The sequence below is a fragment of the Mycteria americana genome, chromosome 6 (genome assembly GCF_035582795.1).
Source record: "Mycteria americana isolate JAX WOST 10 ecotype Jacksonville Zoo and Gardens chromosome 6, USCA_MyAme_1.0, whole genome shotgun sequence".
Taxonomy (NCBI): domain Eukaryota; kingdom Metazoa; phylum Chordata; class Aves; order Ciconiiformes; family Ciconiidae; genus Mycteria; species Mycteria americana.
In genome coordinates, this window is record NC_134370.1 from 61,409,944 (window position 1) to 61,422,399 (window position 12,456).

The following is a 12,456-nucleotide window of genomic DNA, read 5'->3' on the forward strand; positions in this document are numbered from 1 at the left end:
TAAGAACATTGTATATTAGAAAAATACTGCTGCCAATGTGGTGGAGGCCCTTGCCTTGTTTGAAATGAGAATTTATGAAGAGTATTTTGATAAGTTTTATAAACAACATTTTATCCTCTTTACAGAGTTTTCTTTATCTCATCAGAGAGATTTACTGAGGATCATAAGCTGCAAAAAGACTAAAATGACAGAAAATCTCTTACAGCTAATTGCAACAAAACCTTCTGAGTCCCATGAGACATAGAAGGCAGTCTGTATCCTAAGGAAAATAAGAAATTATGAGGAATCCGAAGCATGCTGTGCTATTTCAGTTGAGCACAGGACAGCTAGAAAAAACAAATACGTGAAGGAAGTGGCTGTCTGATATTTGCCCTCTATTCTAATGTGCTCCTTCTCTGCTTTCCTTAGCCCCTCTTTCTCCAGCTACACAAGATGACAATTTCCAAGAATCATAAAAGAGAACAGAAACACATGCATTTAATTGTCTTATAAATTGAATTATGATTTATGACAGGTTTTACATTTCACAAGTAAGATATTATACAAATTCTCAACAGACCCTTTCATTTAAAAGCTTGCACAAAATATTTTTGGTAGCTTCCCACTTGATTTTATTTCTGAAATAGACAAACTGAACACGTGTAGCTGTGTCTCAAAGACCAGACAGTACATCCTTAATTATGTTCAAAAATCTAATCCCTGAATTATGGAATGCAGCATAATTCATTTCTACATTAGCAAAAGTGTGCTTTAAAAGTGATGAAGCATCCCTTACCATATGCTTTATGGTTCTTGCATTTGCATTTACAAAGAAGGAACAACCATCTTGAATATTTTAATAGCTGGATATATAGCCACAGATCATTTTTCTTTCTTATCCGTCCTATCAGATCACCTCAAATATAATTCTTTTACTGTATCTGCTAACATATAAAAATAAAAGTGTATTAGTATACTTATGTTAAAAACAGTTGCCAATATATAAGAACTAATCAGAAGATCCACCTGGCCAAGCATTTTGTTTCTGACAACGTCCACTAACTCTGCAATGCATGAGAAGAGAGGGTAAAGACAAGGCAAACACTGAGTTATACTTCCCTCTGCTGTACTCTTGCACCTTCCAGCAAACTGTCACTAAAGGAATTCATGAAGTAGGAAGTTTAATTAAAACCCTTCTTAGCATTAGCCCAGTGTTCTGAATTAATTGTAAAATGTCACATCAATTAATTTCTATCCAGCTAGGCTGGATCATGTATTGATCCCCTCAAATACGAGGCTCAGTGTCAGGATTTTAAACAGTGGAGTGATAGACTTGGCACACAGATTCCTGTTTCGTAGCTGCATCTTTTGGGGTAAGAGATAATGATACAGTGCAAATAGCACTGAAAAGCACACTGAGATGGATGCTTGTAAGAAAAAGACTGTGGAATAGCAATGCCTAAGATGTGTGCTTTGAACTGGACAAAATAATAGCGAAATCTATCACAATATATCCTGGGTATCCAGAGATTGAAATGCATTTTACTGTGTTCATCCCATCTGAATTCACTATGCCTGAGTGTTTCACATCCACAAAGTTTTGTCGAAGATAAGGCTCCTGGACAATATTAGGCAAATGCATTTTGGGTGTTTGGAAGCAGGAAAATAAGCATCTTCCTTTCCCCACTCATCTTTACGAAAAAAAGACGAAAGAGTAGTTAGCCGTTTCACAATTCGGTCGCCATATTGCAAAACACAACGTGATCAGGGCTAGGATGATACTTTGGGCTTTTCCCGTTAGGCAATCAGACCAATTCACACTTCTGGCAGAGCCACTTACTACCACTCCAGAGCGACGTTTTTCCCTGAGTGTGCATGAAATTCACTCCAGGGCAGCATGCTCACAACCAACTTGGAAAGGAAATACCTTTAAAGCTTTGTCGGTGGGATGTAAGCAGGACACCTTTTTTTCATACTGCCTCTTTCATGATGTATTTTATCCTGTCCATTGGTGTGAGACAGCAGGACGGATAAAGACAGAGAGACCAGAAGAAGAATGGTGGATTGGTGTCTGATTCTTCAGAGCCTGAGCTATCATTTTGTAATGTGATGTTTACAGGTTTTGTCAGGGATTTCCCATTCTGAGCACGTTGTGCTTCACCTCAAAGTTACGATCTATCAATTAGAGTATTGACCGGTGATGGAAGGCAATATCAGAGAACAGGATTTTTGAGAAATGCCCTTGGTGCATTGGAGCTATAGACGACCACAGAGATTATGCTGATTCCCAAACCCCAGTAGGGAGGATATTAAGGCTATGCAGCTGTATCTGTCTGGACAGGGCTACACGTTTTCCCCCATGCTACAATTACATTGCCAGCATCTGTGGCAGTGACTGTGCATGATGGAGACAGACCAGAGCACTGAGCAAGTGCAGGAGGGAGCTATGTGAAATGTGGTTAGCTAGAGCCTAAGTAATAACATGGGATCACAGGAAAGTACTGGCCCCAGGGCTTCCTGGAATGGTGCTGGACACAGCTGATCCTTGTCCAAATTTGCCTTTAATCATACTCAGCATCAGTCTAGTGTTTCCTCTGCTGCTCCCGTTGCCTGAAACAGATGATTTCTATAGAGAACAGTAAGACTTCCTAATTGTGATCAGGCTGCCGGAAAGCTGCTGAATGTTACAGAGGCACACGGGTAAACTGAACTCTTGAATGGTCAAGGCCTGGTAATGAGAAGCGTGTACACAGTTTTAACATTGTCCAACGCCCAAATGAGGATTGGGTAAATTCTGCATCCCCCCATTTACCCTCAGCTGCCTCACTGAATTTAGGATCTTCAAGGAAATGAAAGGTGGTCATTAAAAATAGAATTGAGTGCTCTGCATTTTCCCCATGAAGAACATTCTCTTCTTCTCATTCCCAATGAACACATTCTTCCATATATGTTTGGGGTGTTTGCTGTACTGCTAACTGCCTTACCCCAGGAGCACAGGTGACCGAATAGCAGGAACGTGTCCTGAAGACTAGCATCTGCAAAATACATCTTTTCTTGCAATATTTCATGGAAAAAATATTGACACAATATTTTCATACTATCATGACTAATATCAAATGCTGTTCTCAGACATTATTCGAATTGTGTAAAAAAAAAAGTGAACTTGTATTAGTACCATATGGAATCAGATTAGCCCTGCTGCTAAAATATTCACGAAGAAGGCAAATCCTTCCATCTTCTCCTGCTCAAAGCAATAGCAAAATAGACATAAGCTGTGTGATTACCAGTTTGCGGGTGATAGAATTCAAGGTCATGTTGAATTACTAATCATCTAACCATCACTTGGCAACACACAGCCACGCATGCAAAGCCCACTCCACTGGGTTGTGTTACAACAGAATAGTGGTGACGGGGAAGAAAAATAATTTCTTAAAATACCAATGATTTTTCTGGAGTTCACACTATATTTACCCCATACTTTTAAGTACAGGTTAACTCTAAATTTCCTGTTTTTCTGTATTGTGTCTTCAGAATCAAAACTCTGCCACAGTCAAACAAAGGTTTAAGTACCCACAATTAAATGGTGTGATTCAATGTTTTCAAATTCTTAAGTGTGATGCTGCGGGGCATGTCTCAGGATTAAAATAGAGGAGAAGAACTCAGTGGTAACTGCTCATTTATTCCTATCTTCACTGCCAGGCAGAAGAAATAATACTCAGTAAATTCATGGCTTTCCCTCACCACCAGATCACGTGGGGTTGGAGCTTCACTTCCAAATCATCTGACATCCATTGCATAGCTCATCTATTTTGTGCAGAGGAGCACGGGAACATGTCCTCTACCCAGCTGGGCTTTCTGTTAATACTTGGGGCTCTTAAAGTCTAAGATAAATGAACTCTAAGTTTCTGTTCTTCCAGGATTTGGAAGTTAGACGTACACCTCTTGCTAGCGAGGCGTGACCATTTATAGGAATGGTTTTAAGGGACTTCTGTAGCATACAGTCCTGCATAGAACTGCACTGGTTTTATCCCTTTTCAGGCATACCTGCCTGCAAAAGGGAGTAAGAATTTGAGTTCCAGTTAACAGCTAATATCAAGTACTTGGCCTGATGCCACACACATCCTACAGTTCTACAGTTCTAGTGTTTTCCAAAATTAATTCGCCTTTAAAAAATGTATCTCTAGTCCTTCTTGATTACGAGGGGAGGGGGGAAAGTGTTAGCTTTTGTATTCATTAAATTGCCTGAATGAGCCCCAAGATAGAGGTTGCTGGCATTTCTTGAATGGAACAGTTTTTTTCCAGAATCTGCAGTTCCATCAAGGGGTTCCTTTGGAACATGCTTTTTTTTTGCCAAAAAAGATTTTGGAAAAAAGCTGGAAGCATTGTTTACTTACTAATTTTATTTCAGTCATATAAAAATTGTTAATTTCAACCAGAGAAAAACATTCGGTTTTATCTGCCATCCTTATGTATCTGGCTTAGCCTTTTGTAATATATTTTAATAATACTTTAGTATAAAAGTCAGAATAGGATGAATTGCAAAAGTCAGCATCAAATACTTCTGTCCTATTAAACGAAGCAAGTCATGTTTAGCTTTCTGGACTTGAATGCATTTTTGCCACATCAGACCCCCCTAAAAGCTAGGGGTTTTAAACTGATAATGAAGAAAGTCCTTGAGATGCTATAATTCCCTAAGAAATTGTAATTTTATTTTATGATCAGCTTTTTAAAAATAGTATTTTGGCTATATGTCCAAATACCTGTACTTAGCTTTGATAATATTATTGGATTGTTGACAATATTGACATTTTTAATTATTGCCATTAGGTTTCAGAGTAAACAATTAAATTGCTGTTATTTTCAACAAGTCTACCTGGCTGCTCTGCTTATCCTATGGTCCCAAGTGCCTCCAAACTGTGTCTAATAATTGCAAAAAACCCAGACATACCTAAGACAACAGCCAAATGGTCAGCAGAAGTTCTCAATATAAAAACCTGCAAGATAGTAAAATATTGTGGCTATAGCATTAAAAAAAAAAGTAAAATTAAAGTAAATGCAAGTGCAGTATACATACTACATCATCCATCTACATTCAGCAAGAGTCTCAGTTTTAAATATATATTAAGCTGCAACACAATTTCCTTTTTACTGGACCAGATTGTGAAGGAACATCTAAATTCTGCAAAATTTATGTTTCATTCTGCTGCAGAGCACAAAGAGCTTTAATGCACAACACACAAATTGTCATGTTCTTGTCTGGGGAACAGTCTTGAAATCATTAGTCAGTTTGCCAGCATAAGGAACATAACACAGAATCTGTAAGATGCATATGGTAACAACTTTAAGTCTTATGACCAATCTGTTTTTTATAACAGTTTGTGAATACCTTTAAAGTAAATTAGATCTATTAATCTATCTCTGATTTTGTATGGAGTTTTTATCTCATGTCAATTGTTTCTTTGCAGATTTTGATGTTTTCTGTTTTAAATGTATGTGCTGTGATTAGAATACCAGAGTAGATAGGGATCATTAAAATAACATTTGTCATCTTAAAGTGTTATTGTTGGTTTTGGAACGTCTGGTCCTTTTAATGTGTTCTCCTTAAAGAGAAATAAATGACTTCATTTTCCTGGGCAAGTCCAATCTGTTCTTGAGAAAGCCTTACTTTAAAGCTGCCTATACTGCATACTTGCTTTTCATAATGCTTTTTATTCTTGTGTTTTGTTTTGCCGGTGTCCATCTCCGGGAAGCCAATTTTGCCTATGTAACAAGACGTGGTGGCATGTCTTAACATAACAACGTGGTGTGCTGCAGAGAAATATGCACCTTGTCAGAAAGGCCTAGTCCCACAAGAAAAATTGTTTGTCTAAAAGTGTGCAGCACAGCTTTCATTTGCTCTAATTAAAGCATAAATGTCATTGTTCTAAGGTTCTTTAAATTAAGTTTATTAAGCTATATGCCACATTTTGGAATGCAATTAATGTGTGGCTAAGCTTTCTATTTCCTTTAATGTCACAAGGGATGTATTTGATATAATGTTATTTAATATTTTAACAGAAGCTACAGAAACTGAGATTAGGCGAGTTTGTTATAAATTAAATACCAAATAGAACTCAGTGAATCAACTTTTTTTTTTCTGGCAAGAGTAATTTTTTCTGCATGTTATATTCCGTCACTATGTAACTTATATGTCAAAATCCTACTCCCTAACATCAAGGATTTATACACAGTTCACACGGTTTATGGGCAAGATAATTTTTGTCTGTAATTACATGAACAATAACATCCACACAAGGGTCATGGGAGGTTATTTAAATTATACTAATGTCATACAGATATAAATGAATGCCCAGAATCTGCTTTCATTGCATAGGTTGGACTGTGTATTAATCTGTTAGCTGAGCTGTTGGAATCAAGGACATTACTCTCAACATAAGGTTTAACTGCATAAGTAGAAGAATCAGGTCCCAAAAAAATCTCTTGGGTTTGTCATTTTAAGGGGCTAACTAAGAAGACTCATAGACCAGTTTTATAGCAGGTTAATGCAAGTGCTTGCAGGATCACATGCCATGAAACATTTTCATTAAAAGTAAAATGTAAGAATGAAATGCCAAGTTGTAGCATTACAGGTTGGGGTATGTCTCTCCCAAAGTTCACACTCACCTATGGACAGAAGCAGGATGGAAACAGAGTTAATAGCTGGAAGTGCTAGACTCCAAGTCCCTCACTCATATGAATGAGTAGGTCTGCAGGATCAGTTCCTTTGGACCTCTAGAAGTTCTGAGGAAACCAAATTGTCCCACAAATAATATGACATCAGTTTATTCCTGTCAACACAGTGCTCAATTACTTGCAAAGCTTTAAATCAAAAGAGGAATTGATGAACAGGCAAGGTATGGCACCAATGCACCATGTAAAAAACCCTGCCATTGAAGCTTGCTTTTATTAAAAAAAGATAGGTTTACAATGATGAGAATTTCACATTACATTTCTTAAAGTATCTTCTCTGCTTCATGTTAGTATTAAATTAAATCCTGCAGTTCTTGCCTAATGAGCAAGTGCTTATTAGCGTGAGTGGTTTAAAGAAGTATGCAGATGCAAGACCTTCTCAATGTAAGGAATTAGTATTAATGAACAGTAAAATGAGACGGAGGTACTGAATATAATTTAAATCACCAAGAGAGCAACTCTAGGTAGTATACAAGACTTGTGCTGTATCAACCACAGAAAAAAGCATCAAAATTGAACACAACATTTAAAAAAGCATAATGTTGCTAAACTATTAAGGTCATTTGCTTATTTGCTTCAGTTTTTTTGCATCTCTGTTCTCACACTGTTAACACAGACAGTATATTTGGCTGGTGACTGTGCGGCATTGAGGTATTCTAGCTTACGAGGTATTCTAGTCTTATATCAAGACTTACATCGTGCATTCTTCATTTCCATTAAGGACATTGCTTGCAGCTAGGAAGACATTGGGGCTTGAAAGTCTGACTTGCACAAGTAACCCTTAGTTTCACCAAGAGTCCAGATCACAGAGGCAGAAGCAGCAGAGAGGATGGAGTGAGTTGCCCATCTTACCTGTAAGTTAATGAAGGAATAGCATGTCTGTTAACGTACGTGCAGTGCTTAGGACAACGTAATTAATGTTTTTTCTGAGTCTGCTCCACTGATGAGTAAAAGATTGATATAAGGTCAGAAATAAGACATAGATTAGTTTATTAGCAATAATATTTTTTCAATAGATTCAGTCAATGAATCCAGTTTCCCTGAGAAGGCATTATTTACTACTGTCTAGATAAATAAGAAGTTTAACTCTGGATCTACAGAAGACCTCAAAACCAATTCATACAAAGGAAACCGTAATTTGGATGAAAATAAAAAATCTGAGATGTTGAGGCAAATACACCCCCAGTGCAAAGGATGAATACAAGGTAAATAAAAGATCTAAGATGCAAAGGTAAATACAATCCCAGTGCAAAGATTCCTGACTAATCACTAATTCATATTTGTAATGAAAAAGAGTTTAGGATCCACAAAACTAAATTCTGGCATTGGTTATGTCATCTCTGATATACTTCTGAGAGACAAGTAACAGTTTGTTAGTAAGAGCTTGATAAACCAATGATCCCTAAATATGAGGAATGCAGAGGCAGTGGTATTGTTGTATTATTGTCTTATCTGGCAAATATAAGAAATAATATCTACCCAGACATGAACTTGGCTTTGACACAGAACAGCACAAAGTAAAAAAATATTTCTTTCAGTCCAGTGGAATTACATCTGACCAGCATTTCCAGAAATGCCTTTTAAAAATCCCCTAATAAACTCAGTGGGTTATGAAGTAATGTTGGATAGCAGACACAGAACAGCAAGAGGTAATAATATATGTTGTTGGTTTTATTTGCTTATGACAGAAGATTACTGTTGGAATACATGCTGGAAGAAGAAAATGCATGGGCAGATACAGAAACACTGCTTTTCTACCCTATGGATCACATTAGAACAATTTGGGAAAAAAACAGGGAGCCAGGTTATCAAAATGGTGTAAGTGGATGAAAGTAATTTCTTTCTGTGGAGTACCTTCTTTGAGAATGGGTGTCAGAAGACAGAGCAAATACATTTTTACCTTGATATTCAGTGAGTGTTAGTAGTATTAGATAGCTGCATAAAAAGATATTTTGCAATTTTATTGGAGCTAGGATAGCCTTCCTTCTATGCAGCAGTAAAAATTATAGATCAAAATTAAGAAATTTTTGTTCATGCCTATCAAAGTGCTATGTTCAGTGAGGTACTGTGAAAGAAACATAAAAGTAGACCCTCCCGATCCTACTCGCATACTGTCTCCTGGTAACAGTCAATATATTGTTCCTGTTGTCAAATAGAAAATGAAATTTATAAGTGGATTGAGAGTCTTCAATACCTCCAGCAAGCTGTTAAGAAGTTCTTGATAACCCATCCTACTTATTTAAGCATATTGTCATTAATTTATCTATTCAGATACTTATTTAGCCCTTACCTCTGTCTCCCATGTTCTATGCCACTTTTCAACAGGGCACAGATTTTTTAAAAAATGTATATTTAACCACTAGGCCTATCTTCCTGTCCTTTATCCAGCTGTAAATGACATCAGTGTCAATGGGAAGACTCCAAATGACATCAGTCAGAGATGCTGAGTGCTTTTGATCATTAAAAATGTTTCATTATTTATTTGTAATCATTTTTTTCCCAAGGAAGCAGTTTTTGTTGGTGGTGAGCTCAAACAATTCATTACATTTGAAAACCAAACACAATGCTTGGTCCTGTTATGCTGAATAAGAGTAGAAAAAAAGCAAGAGAATTCATGGGAAAGGGTCAAGAGCTGTAGATGGAGCCAAAGCAAAAATGCATCAGAAATCCTGAAAATCACTGTTGATGGAACACAATGAACTTCCCTGAAACCAGACGTGCTGCTCCCAGTTCTCACACCCCTGAACTGACATCCACTGGTGCTGCAGAAGGCATTGTTCCCGTGTTTGTAGCTCCTACACAAACATCTCTGAATGCAGCACTTCTTTTTTTTTTCTTGCCAGGCCCAGAAGTCTTCATGGGGAAAGGTCAATGAGGGTTATGGGTGGTTCAGGGCACATGAGTGTTAAAATGCCATGCTCGCAACTGACTCTCCAGTCCTACCCACTCACTGAACATACCTGGCAGGGTGTCAGAGTAGGCTTTCTCTCAGTACTGTGCAGAGTCAGAACCATTAATGTAATCTTTTTTTTCAATCATCCTTCAAGAATCACTTTTTCCAAGTCCACATGTTACTTCCAGCGAGGATGCTGTTGAGTAATGAATCGGAGCTGTAAATCTGTGACAATTTAAGACCTGGCCTTCCCATGGGTTTCACAAGGCTGTCAATGCCTCCTTTGTGATGGCAGTTTCTTGGGAGCAGTCCTGAGCCTTCCTTTTCCCTGCCTTGGGCTGAGAACATGGTTGGCCCTCAGCCAAGATGCAGAGAGTTGCTTAGGTGGATGTTAATTTTGAAGAGGCAGATGAACAAGGATAATACGTCACTCTGAAAACTCTGTGGCACAGTATTTCTGATAGACTTTATAATCCTCTGCTGCATGAGCTAGCATAGTTTTATCTTCAATGGAAACATTAAGCTAGTTCTCTACAGAGATGGAAAAAAAATGAGCTGTTGCATTGCTCAATACTGCGTGCTAACATTAATCCATGGGTGGACCTGGACATTTGAGCCCACGTTGACACAAACTGGGGGAGATGTGTGCCTGTAACACAACTGGCACGCATTCGTTTTATTGAGGAGAGAGGGAAGGGACTCAGCTCCACCATAAGGGTCTGTTAGCAGCTGCTCAGCAAACTGAATTATTGTTAAGGTCCACTGGGAGAATTTTAAGCACCCATTAAAATGCAATATTTATTCCAATATCCACCAAAGATTCAATCCAAAATGGTGATCATTTGCCACAGCTTAGAAGCATATTTAGGGCTTTGTGTTCCAACTGCACAGGCTCCAACATGGAATTCACTATTGAATGATCTCTGTTCTGCTGTGGGCTATGGCTTTTATACTGCAGAGCAATTTCCTCTCAGAAAACAGTATTTTCCTGAAGATTTGAACAAGAAATTCCAAATTCAAAGGCAATAATTCAATACTTAAGTGAATCCCACTTGGACGAACTGTTATTATTTTGTAGCAAATATTTTTGTAGCATGTAGTGGCCAACTCATTGAGACAAGAAGATAATGACAATCCTTGCTCCATGGAGCCTGCAGCTCAACTGATGAACCATAGCAGATAGACAAGGCAAATCTGTGGGATGGGGTGGAAGGCAGGCACGAGGGATTCCAAAAAATCCCAAACAAACCCCAGGCAGGGAATCAGTTTCCAAAATATTTATTAAGGTTTTCAAGGCTTCAAAGATAAAAGAGTCATTCCAAACATAAACTCTCATCCCACACAGACAATACTTGTACTTACATGCTGTTGTCTCAGCGAGCTTTTGTTTTCAGTAGAAAACCCAAGAGTTAGGAAACTCCGGAAAATGGGAGTTAAGTTAGCAGATGTGATACTGACTGCAGAGAAGTGCTGCACGTGGAAGATCACAATTAATTTAACAAAGGGCTGAGTATGGCTTGTCTTAGCCTGTATGACTTAGGATCAGCATTAAAGGAAAGAAAGAGGAAAAAGAGGAAAAAGAAAAGGGAAAAGAGGAAAAAGGGAAGGGAAAAAGAAATATGTCACAATCGTGTTCAAACACAATGTGTTTTCCAAAGGAGTTCAACCTAAAGGGACGTACTTTCCAGACAATTTCAATGCAATATATTCTTTTACTTAAAGTTTAAGCAAACCTTGAAGACTTTTCTTTTTCCACCAGCCAATAATGGACAAAACCACCAGTAATTACTGCAGCTCAGCCAACATGCAGTAGCTTGATGAATGTTACTTGATGAACAAAGGTACTAGCACTTTACAGATCCTTATAAGTAAAGCTGACAAGAAATTTCTCCACTGCGTAGAAAGAACAGTCTGGCTAATTCAGCGAAATATTAGCACAAAAAAAGCTGAATTCCAAATTACGATGGAATTTCAGCTCCAAAATCCAGTTTTAGAGTTTGCCCTCTTCCTTGTCCGCTGAAAATCAAACCCCATCAAAAGCCTGGGTATCAGTGCAAATCCTTATGGTAATCAGATATTTCTAGTTGCCATATGCCCAGGTGCCCTAGGATTTACTTCCACCTGCTGCTGAAATAAGCACTGTGCAGCAGTGAGTTTCAGCCCACGTTATCGCAGTCTGTTCGGTTATCTCCATCTTTGGGCTCGGCTGCATTCCCTTCCTTTTTCAGACTCTTCCTCTCATCCCCAGGCAGCTGCTCACAACCCACTCCTTCCTTTTTTGTTCCAACGAAGCCTTTTTAAGATTCATATTCTTTTTGATCTCTGGGCTCTTAGACTTGGCAAGCCAGCTGTGTAACTGCCCGGGGCCTGGAAAATAGCATTTTCCCAACTGATTATTGAGTTATTGTTATTTTAACTCCCTTGAAGTTGTTTACCCCAGGTATCACGTCTCAATCACTGTTTTGTTGCCCATTCGTTTCCATCTTCTCCTAGACTAAACAGCTTTCTTGGACTTAACTCTATAAATAATCTTCACATACCCAGGCTGAAGCATATAAACTCTTCATGAATGCAGTATACTTAATTCCCCTGGTTCTCCAAAGCACAGTAGTTAAGATCAGCTATCTAGAACGTTATACTAGCAATTCCCAGATTTATGGGTTAGATCATTGGTGGAAAAGACTTCTGTGCCACAGGGTCTCTGACTCTTGAATCCGCTTTCCTTTGTAGGTCTCTTCAGCTCTCTGCTATTCACATGAATAGAGGGGTGAGGGGGTAAGCGAGTCATCACCCGAGGTATTGTATAAGTAGGTATCTTCTTTCAAAAAAATCCTAGCAACCAGAGAATGGTTCTT